The sequence below is a fragment of the Camellia sinensis genome, chromosome 15 (assembly GCF_055761805.1).
Source record: "Camellia sinensis isolate YWXY chromosome 15, ASM5576180v1, whole genome shotgun sequence".
Classification (NCBI taxonomy): Eukaryota; Viridiplantae; Streptophyta; class Magnoliopsida; order Ericales; family Theaceae; genus Camellia; species Camellia sinensis.
The window spans coordinates 109,999,775-110,011,385 of NC_138975.1; positions in this window are offsets into that span (position 1 = coordinate 109,999,775).

The following is an 11,611-nucleotide window of genomic DNA, read 5'->3' on the forward strand; positions in this document are numbered from 1 at the left end:
TCATATTTTGTGTTAGATTATCTCTACTGAGCTTTGGCTCACCCTATTTGGGAAAAAACAATTTTCAGGTGTTAGTGATATGCCTCCGCCAAGGCAGTAGCTTGGGAGGAATCGGAGCTGAAGGCTTCTCTTTTTGTACTATGGGCTTTACATGTATTGAATTTATATCCATTTTGTTGTAACCAAGCATGGTCTTGGAAAGATATAAGCCTTTAGGGCATATGAATATTTGTTTAGCTTTCATTTCTTATCCTTGCTTGTAACACGTGCTGTAGATTCAAGATGAATTATTGATGAATGTATATTGCATGTGTCACTTTTTGTATATTAACTCTGATCAATGAAAGCTCATCATTTCATTTATGTCACCTTGAATTAGTTGATTGGAATTGGGTTATTGTAATTATTTCAGGGCTTGACAAGTGTCCACCCCCATTCTTTGAGATTTCTGACAAGGTTGGTTTCAAACACCATGGCTGAAAGGTTTATGTCATCAACAGCAATGGAGATTCGGTCCACTTCGGTGACACTGGCTTGAGCAGGTTTCTTACTTGAACTTCTTTTTCCTTTGCGTTTGCTACGACAATCTTTGGCCCAGTGTCCTTTTTTGTCACAGATGTAACATTTACCATTAAACTTGAATTTCTTGGTTTCCCCTCCCTTATAGCCTTGTGAGGAAATTTCTTTGGTATATTTTCGTTTCTTTGTTTTTGGCGCTTGTTCCACCATATTAGCCTTTGACTCCATAGCTTGCTTTCCAACCATTTTCTCAGAAGTTCGGTTGTCTTTCTCAATTCTCAGTCGCACAATTAATTCTTCCAAAGTCATTTGTTTGTGCTTGTTTTTGAGATAGTTCTTAAATTCCTTCCATCGTTGTGGTAATTTTTCAATTAGGGCAGCGACTTGGAAGGACTTGCTTAGTGACATGCCTTCTGCATAGATGTCATGCAGGATGAGTTGGAGATCCTGAACTTGGCTGATCACAGCCTATGAATCAACCATTACAAAATCTAGAAATTTGCCCACCATAAATTTCTTTGAGCCAGCATCTTTTGTTTTGTATTTTTTCTCCAATGGTTCCCATAGTTCCTTTGCTGTCTTGATAGGGCCACAAACGTTGTACAATGTTTTATCAAGCCCATTCAAGATGTAGTTGCGGCAAAGGAAATCCACATGCTTTCAAGCATCAACCGCAACAATCACTTGTCGGTCGGTTTCATCCTTTTTCAGCACAGGAGCATCTTCATGAAGAAAACGCGCCAGATTTAATGTAGTAAGGTAGAACAACATTTTCTATTGCCATATTTTAAAATCAGTTCCTAGAACCTTTTCTAGCTTTTTCTTGTGGTTCATAGGGACTATCACAATAGCATGAGAGATTGGGGCAGTCACAACACCGATCGGATTAGAAGTTTCCGTAGCCATCGAATTCTAAATTATAAAATATAATTAGAATTAGAATTGTATACTACACAGAAAATTAAACCAAAAAACACAGAATATACACTACGCCAAAACAGGGCATTAACGGCGGTTTTTTTAACGGCGGTAACGAAAACCGCCGTTAAAGGTACTATTAACGGCGGTAACGAAAACCGCCGTTAATACCGCCGTTAATGCATCATTAACGGCGGTTTCGTTACCGCCGTTAAAAAACCGCCACTAAAAGTGTCTTTAACGACGGTAATGAAACCCACTTTTAACGGCAGTAACGAAACCGCCGTTAATGCCCACTTTTAACGGTGGTAACAAAACCGCCGCTAATGCCCAATCATTACCGCCATTAATGACGGCGGTCTTTGCCGGCGGAGCTCCGGCGAAACTCCGACGTGCTCTGGCAAAACTCCGGCGAGCTCCGGCGAAACCATCTACAATAAAGTAAAAGTAATGTTTAAATATTTATTTAGGGAATATATTTCATGAAGAGTGGCTGTGGCAGAGTGGTTGGTGTTGGTGGATGAGAGGTCTTGGGTTCAAAACTTGGGGAGTGCAAGAAGAAAGAATTATTTTTTGAAAAATTTGAACCTATTTACGGCGGTAAAAAACCGCCGTTTTTGATCCTATATTACCGCCGTTTTTGGTCGACTTTTAACGACGGTAATTTGCCTTTTTACGACAGTTTCACTTTTTCCGACACACGCATAAACGGCGGTAACGAAACCGCCGTTAATACCGCCGTTAAAGGCTTTAACGGCGGTTTTACAGCCTTTAACGGCGGTAAAAAACCGCCGCTAAAGCCCAATTTTGGCGTAGTGATAATTTGTAAAAAATAAAAGAAACAAATTTGTAATTTCTATTTCAAAGTCATTTGAAAATAAACTTTTATTTAATCAAATTAACTCTACACAGAATATTATTTCTGTAAACCTCAACAATTAAAATACTGAAAATTAGAATTTTAATTAATGAAAAGCCATAAAATTATTTTTAAAAATTCAGAGTTTATTTATGACAAAGTTTACACAGAAAATAAATTCAGTAACAAAACTAAAAAGAAATTTTGAAAGGAAACAAACGAAAAATTCTGTATAAACAGAATAATTCAAATCTGTTTTAAGATTGTTGGAACAATCTTCTGTGTACAAAATAAAACTGAAACGAATAAAATAATTTACTTATATAAAGTTCTTGTTTCGAAAAATAAAAACAACAAGACTGTGATTAAGTCGAGTGTGTGACATTCTGTCCTTAAGATAGATTCGCCGTTGCACAGGTGCTTACGAATTATCAGCATCTATCTCCCAGGATACAATGATTACTTGCACAAATTGTAGCAGCACTACAAACAATCTGTTCTGGCGAACCAAAACCTGAGTTTTGAAACTCTCTTAAGATTCTAAGAACTGGTATGAAGAAAATATGTAGTATAAAAGGAAAACAGGGCATGAAAATGGAATGAATCAATCTGCTGGAGGACCTTGAATTTATAGGCCAAAAGGTGTCTGTTCAGAAGGGCAAAAAACCCTTTGAACAAGTGTGAAACCTGGAACTGCCAGAAAGCGAAGAGAGGTGACTGGAGAGGTACTGTTCTAGGAAGCAAAAAAAATTCAAATTCAAATTCAAATTCAAATTTCGGCGCAAAAGTTTGAATTAATTCGTTAGGATTTCAAAATTTTCCGCAAGAACTTGAAAAAATTCAAATGAATTTTGTCTAAAAAATTAAGCTAGGATCGAACCCACAGCCCACGCCTGACTAGCGACAACGCCTGTGGTGGATTTGGGTCAAGCCCACTTTATCCATAACTTTCCTCCTTACAAAACATGGGGTGCCCCTTGAGACCCAACCCAAGTATGTCAACGTAAAACATATATACTCATGTAAGTTCTCTTTTTGTTTCTATGTGGGACACCCAAAATAAGGTAACCCACATTTGACTCTTACACTTACTATTTCACGAACCCGAAAATGACGTTAACTTTCTATTCACTCATAAATGGGTTTGACGATCCATCTTCACCGTGTGAGTTGCCATGCAGTAAGGAACACATCACCACTTGGACCTACCTCAAAAGACGTGTGGACCCCACTTAAATTTAGCCTCAAAGATGGCCCAAAAGAAACCTATAAAATCAAAATTTCCAACAAAATCTAGAATACATTTTGATAAATTGTCAGTACATAACTTAGTCACTAACGTCGGTGAACAATTATCGACAATCAATTAATCACGAAGGTCATCGAGCAATTATTGATAAGAAGGCTAAATATTCATATTAAATCAAATAATCATTTCAGCTATATTATATTGAAAACCAATGTATTTTGAACTAATGACCTTTGTTGGTCGGTGTTTAACAACCATAATTTGACATGCTCTTAAGTTGGTTTTTTGCCGAATTTTATAATTTGTTGTTCCAGTTTCAGTATGATTTCTTATTTAGTCCTTTGCAACTTTATTTTTTTTCTTTTTATTGTTCTATATGATGTTAATTTTTATTTTAATATAATTGCCTTATAACTTTTCTACCAAAAAAAAAAAAAAAATTGTGCCTTGCTCTTTGAGCAAAACTGTCATCGATAACAAAAAGTTTTCAAGAAACTAAAAAAATCTTTCAAAAAAAAAAAAAGCTAGATCAAGCAAACCTGTTTCTCAAAACCTATATTTAAACAACCCACAACCACAGTGGACATTGACATAGGTACTCTAAAATTAATAATTTAAAAAGAAGAGTTGTCCTTAGGTTTTTGTGTGTGCGTATGTGTGTGTGTTTTGTTATTAATACCAAAAAAAAATATTGAAGCGTGCAATCTTCTCAAAAAAAAGGAGAAAAAAGAAGAAGAAGAAGAGGAAGAAGAAGATAAAAACAGAACCCAAAAATTTTAAAACATAGATAAAAACTTAGGAGTAGAGGACAATTGTGTTGATAGGGAAAGATTGATTATCGAAATTTTAAAAAAAAAAAATTATCTAACACCATATGCCACCACTTGAACATCAATTTCATTTTAAAAAAGTACCTTCACCACAATTTACATAAAAAATAATTAGCATAATAATCTTGAAAGAAGGAAAGAAACAGGGAAAAAAAAAAAAAGAAGAAGAAGAAGAAGAATACCTTCACCACAATTTATAGAAAAATACAATTAGCATAAAAATCTTGAAAAAGAAAAAAGTGCAGTGACTGAACTTGTAAACATAGACAGAGGGAAGAGTTAAAAAAAAAAAAAAAAAAAAAAAAAAAAAAAAAAAAAAAAAAAAAGCATAGTGAAACACTCATAAAAAGATAACAGAATAATGACAACATGTGATAAAAGAGAATAAGAAGTATGTAATTGAAAATGCAGAGATGTAGAGAGATTATGCATAAATGGCCATCCCTAGTCGGATCCTATGTTTTGGGGGCATTACTGCATTAGTGCTCATCTCTTTATGAAAAACTATTTTTAGGTACTGGTGATATACTTTAGCCCCATCGAAGGCTATAGATATATTTTTGGAGTACAAAGGCTTGTGGTTTATTTGCTTTCTTTGTATAGATTTTAAGCTTACTTGTATGGGATAAACACCCATCTTTTTGTAACAAGGTTCCAATCCTTATAACATGTAAGCCTTTCGGGCGTTTAATTTAGATATGTGTGTAGTTTGTATTAGGTTATCACATGTTATTGATTCATACTTTAGGAGTAATGAATGTATAATCGCATGTGGTTTCTTTTGTAAATCTCATAACTTAATAAAATGAAACGCGTAGAAAAGAGATTTATATTGATTACCACTACTGTTGTTGAATATCGATCAAAGTGTCAGTTTCTGCATGCTTAATTCAAGTTTATTTGAAAATAATCAAGGAATATGGGTTCTTATTTAATTGATCATGTTTTATAAAAAAAATGGAGCATTACACTCAGTAAGTACCTGCAATCAAGAATGATGTTATCATACCTATGGTGAGTTGTGTCTTTTGTTTGAACTAGGTTGATGACTAGCTTAGCATCTACTTCAATCATAAGGTTTCCAAGGTTGAGGTTATTTGCAAGGTTTAGCCCATCTTTTAGTGCCCAAACTTTACAGTGGCTAATGTGATTCCAATGTTTTTGCAGAATTCAACAATCCATTGACTGTGGTGGTCTCTAATAATTTCACCTCCTTTGACCTTGCCCGGGTTTCTCTTGGTGCCCCATCCGTGTTAAGGTTAAAATTGTTTTTGTCACGCCCCACTTTTTATTACTCGGAATCCATTACCAAATTCATTAAATTAAATCAATTTCATAGATAACATGCGGAACATCCTTACATCACGGGGAGGAATAAATCAAATTCTCTCATTCGAATATAAAATGAATGCAACAGGAGTATATCTAAATAAATTGCCCGAAGGCTTACATCTTAAAAATTAGAAAGAGGGTTTAACCCTTTTACATCAATGGCATTCCGCCCACAAATAAAAGGCCCCGTGGCCAACAGGTAAAGAAGGTCCATGACCTTGTAACACTTCTTGATACTCGCCTGAAAAAGGATTAGCAATGTGGGATGAACGGAATGTCCAGCAGGGATCTCAACATGATCCTAAACAATAACAACTTACAGATAGCTATGATCATGAATGCTTAGTCTCATACTGTATAAATAATGTGATAGTTTATACACAAATGTACGTATATAAGGCTTATCTCAAACTCATTCCTTTCATTCAATAATGTAAGAAATTCACCTTTCTTTCCTCTAGTTACCCTTTTCCCGAAATTCATATGACATTAACACTTTTATGAAAAACAATTTCACTAAGCCCATTACGTTTTCTCCCACTCTCCTGACTCACCCCTGATTTACCTTTTTAAAACGTGTTCACAAGCATTCAATGCCCTTCACATTTTTCACAATCTCTACACATTACTTATGTCCATTTCCAGCACATTCATGACTATACAAGCATGCCTTTGGTAAAAAGGAAAACCACAAACAATCAACAACTATCTGCTTCAACAATGTAGGCAACACGGCCTTCCAGAACAATAACCATCATAACCCACGATATACCCAAGTACACTGAGACAATAATAAGAAACAAATTCTGCTCTACCTGCTTTAAGCACGGTAAGCCAAGGATACACCTTTCCACAATGAAATGCCAATTTACCAGACACAGGCTGAAAGGAATGGTACCTGTGCCAATTCTCCAGGTGCTAGCTGGAAGGTAATGGTACCTCTCATTCTCAGCGCAGTACACGTTACAAACCATCACAACATGAATAAGTACAACCAACAAGTGTAATACATACACATAGACCATTCAATACAACACTGTCATCCTCCAACGATGACCAAGGACAAAACCTCTAAATGTATGTATTCAACTCACACATTAATAATGATAATCTAACACTCATGAGACTCTCGATCCAATTACAACAATAGTAAAAATAAATATTTGTGATCCAATCTCAAGTTTAGTTTCTGAAATTCACATAGTGTTATCATTTCATTCTTTCATTTCAAAATCAATTATCTTATCTTCCAAGTTAACATTCTCCACCCTTTGTCCCAATCCATTCATTTCATTTCACAAAAATAAATCCAAGGATATCAAAGCCATAACCCAACTCAATTTTAACTTAACACAAGTATAACCCAAGGATTCTAAACTCATGATTAACCCCCTTTTTAACAATCTACAAGTTACTAATTTGTTATACTCAACTATGAACAACTCAACACAAAGTCAATACTAAATTCTCAAAAGACCCGATTTTGTCTCAATTAAATGACGAAATTATTAATCAAGTTCCATAACTCATGACATGATCATTTTTATAATTTCAATCCTTCTTACTCATTAAGCATTATTATTGAAATTAGGGCTTTACCTCTCTCTAAACATGAACATGTTAAGCCACTCCCCAATTTAACCCAACAACCATTAATTTCCCATTTCACAACCTTGAACATCAAATCTTAGATCCCCTTTTTATGATTTTTGAAAAAAAAAATCCATAACAAACATTGTTTTCATGCAATAAAAACATACCACATGTCTATCTATATACGAGGGATTGAAAAGATCAAAGAAATCCCTACTTTAAGAGAGAATAGGAGAAAAGCCCAAAAATCAACTTTGCCAGAATTCGATCTCCACGGGTCAAAACGAAGCTCTCGATATGCTCGTCATTTTGATATAAGGAACTAGTACCCAAAACTCAATGGATTCTTGGGATCAAAAGAAAATGTAAACATTTGAGGGTTTGAGTAGAGAGAGATGAAAGAAAAAGAGAGAAAAGATTATATATAGAGAGAGATATCTATTCAAAAATGAGTGAAAATGAGGCAACATGTGCAATACATAGCTGAAATGCACGAAAAATGAGGCTAAACACGCGTCTGGCCACACGTGCGGCGCCCTCTCTTGCACGTGCGGAGCGGCCTCCCACACGTGCGGCTCTCACCCCCGCGCGTGCGGTCTCTCCTGCACCTACCTTTTATGCAGTCTGCCACACAACTCTCTCCTCTTTCCCCTCACGTACGGCCTCATCCCCTGCACGTACAGCCTTCTCCCGTACATGCGGCCCAAGGCCCCACACGTGTGGGCCTGGTCCTCCAGCTTGGAAAATCTTCGGCTCCACTCCAGACACTCTCCGGACCTAACCTCACACCTTCTGAAACGAGTGAAAACTCAGAAATGAAACAAATACAACTGAAAATTTTGAGAGAGAGAGTTTCCGACAACCACTTACCCAACATAACTTAAATAGAAACAAGGCGATTTTCGAACCGGTCATCACAGTTTTGAGTTGGTGATGATGTTTAACTGATTGATAGAACATCATCACTCTTACTTACAAGTGTGTGCCACTAACAAATTAGGCATTTAAATCTTTTCTAAATCTTTCCCTTTTAATATTAATCTTTTAAAATTTAAATCCAAAATTATGAAATTTCTAAATTTGAGCAATGCTACAGATACAAAAACAAAAAAAAAAATTATGAAAAAATCTATCAAACACACACGGTGTGGGACCCACACTCATGTGAGTGTTTGGTAAATTTTTTGCTAAAACATTTGGGATCTCTACCATTATTATTTAAATTTTGGAATTTTTTGTCTAACATACCTAATAATATTTTTTAGAAGGATGATGATAAGATAACACAATTTTTTATATCAAAACACACAGTGACAAAAATACCTCCACTACACTGCTTTAGGTAACACCTATTACTTTTTTAACTCATTTGAAAATTTCAAAATTCTATTACTTTTGATCTAAATTTTTGTTTTTTTACAAAATTTGTATTTTGGGAATTATTTTATCAAGATCTGTAAAACAAGATCCATGATGAATACAAAATTCTAAAAAGAAATTGACGAAATTTCACTAATCTAAGATAGGTTAGTGAAATTTCAATTGGTCAGTCAAATTTCAAATTTCAATGACCAAGTCAGTGAAATTTCAAATTTCAATCATGAATTTTTTTCATTAAAATTTTATTTTACTTATGGAACTTGTTTGAAAGATTTTGTAGGACTCTAAAATTTTAAATTTTACAAAAAATGGGGATATAAATAAAAAAATAAAAAATTATATTTTCCCATAAATTTTGAAACAAAGATATTATAAGGGAAAGATTTAGAAAAAATTAATGGTAATTAATGAACAGGGAATTTTTTTTAGGGAGATTGACCAATAAATCATATATTTTGGATTTGTAATCTATGTAGTCTCATTTTTTTTTTTTTTTTTTTTTTTTTTTTGTGTGTGGTCCATTTAGTCCTTTTGGATGTGTAATGACTCATTTGCCCGGCACATTAAAGTGTCACATTTGAAAAAAGTATACTAAAGAGTTTTTTGGTATCACATTATGCCTGTCACGTTAGAGTGTCACGTTTGGGAAAAGTACACTAAAGAGTTTTTAATTTTTTTAGAGTGTCACATTATACTCGTCACATTAGAATGTCGCATGTCACGTTTGAGAAAAGTACACTGAGGAGTTTTTAATTTTTTTAAGAATGTCACATCATACCTGTGACGTTGTCACATTTGAGAAAAGTACACTAAAGAGTTTTTATTTTTTTGAAGTGTCACATCATACCCGCTACGTTGTCACATTAAGAAAAAATACACTAAAGAGTTTTTTTTTTTTTTTGGAGTAAAAGTTTTGGAATGTCACATCATACCCGTCACGTTGTCACATTTAGGAAAAGTCCACTAAGGAGTTTTTAATTTTTTTAGAGTGTCATATCGTTGGAGTGATACGTTAATACCTGCCACATTAGAGTATCACATCATATCTGTCACATTAATAAAAAGGTATAGCTGTCCACCAAAACACTACCAAAATAAAAAATAGGAATATACGGAAAAAAAAAAAAAAAAAAAACTCTTCACTAATAAGACTTAATAGATCAATAAAAAAAATTTAGAACTAATTAGAGTACTTTTTTTTTAAAGTCCCTAATATTAAGATCTTACAAGATAAAGGACATTTAAATTTCAAAATTCTATTACTTTTGATCTAAATTTATTTTATTTTTTTACAAAATTTTTATTTTGGGAATCATTTTATCAAGATTTATAAAACAAGACCCATGATGAATACAAAATTCTATAAGAAAATTGACGAAATTTCACTGATCTAAGACAAGTTAGTGCAATTTCAATTGGTCAGTCAAATTTCAAATTTTGATGACCAAGTCAATTTTATTTCACTTATGGATCTTGTTTGAAAGATCTTGCAGGACTCTAAAATTTTAAATTTTACAAAAAATAGGGATATAAATAAATAAATAAAATTATATTTTAAAGTTTTGAAATCACTTAAATAATGTAAAATATGACAGGGGAGAGAAATGCATTATGAGAGAAACAACGAGAAAAATTAAGGTTTTTAAGATTATGACCATATATGTTAAAGTTTGTTCTTATAAATTTAAGATTAATCTTAGGGACTTTAATTATCAAACAAATTCTTGGTGTCTTTAAATGATTACACAACAAACTTGAAAGGTCTCCCTAATTTTCCCATAAATTTTGAAAGAAAGATATTAAAAGGGAAAGATCTAGAAAAAATTTAATGGTAATTAATGGATGAGGAATTTTTTTTTTTAAGATCCCTGATATTAAGATTTTATAAGATAAACAATATACAATGTAGCGATCCTGGTTTCGACCCTTCTTTCATGTTTTGAGAACTTTGACTGGGTCGGTCGAGGATCGAGCTGCCCGGTCAGCTCGTGGGGGTCCAGGGTGCAATGCCCCTTGGCGGGTCCGAGGGCAGTGCCCTGGCGGGGTTGAGGGGCAGCAACCCCCGAAGCAAAAATGCAAAATGCATTCGAAGTTTCTTGTCTACTCGAGCGGCCGTTTATGCGCTCGAGCGGAAAATGTTTGGTTCTAAAAGTTTGACCTATCTGCAAAAGTATTGGGAAGGTGTATTCGATGCTCGAGCGAGGCTTTCCACGCTCGAGCAGACCATGTTATATCAGTTCGTGAATCTGATATTTCCGATCACTTTTGTATATCTCTCTCTGTAAAAATATTTCCTCTCCCTTCTCTCTACTTTTCCGTACGCCAAATTGGATCAAAACCTTGATTTCTCAAGATCCATTAGAGTTATGCCATAGGTTCTTCATCAAAGTTGGTTAACTTCTCGAGGGCTTCGTTGTGTACGGTGAAGATCGAGTTTCGACACCGTTGATTTTGGGGGTTTTATCTCATTTCTTCTTCAAAACTTGAGGTAGGGATTTTCTTAGAGTTATATATATATTTTTGCAAGATCTAGATGATTTACGAAATCATCCTTCAATAGCTTTGAAAATTGATTGTTAATTCAAGAAGTTGAGCGATTTTGAAAGTGCGTCTGTCTCTTGTTCTTTTAAAATGATCTTATGGGTTTTGATCTTCGTTGATTGAGGGAAAGATGATTTTGGAAAGTTTTCTTTCGAAAGATTTGAGTTATATAGTTTTGGTGAGAAAACCTAGAATTTGGGGATTTTTTTTTAAAGAGACTGAAAATCCATGAATGATATTGTTATATTTATTTTGTGTGTCAAAATAAATGGATGTTTTGGAAAATTTCTTATTTATATTTATATAAATGATGAATTTTAGGAAATATGAGAATTGTTGTTCATTTTGAAAATTATTGTTCAAAACGTTAGTCTTGAAATGATTAATTGT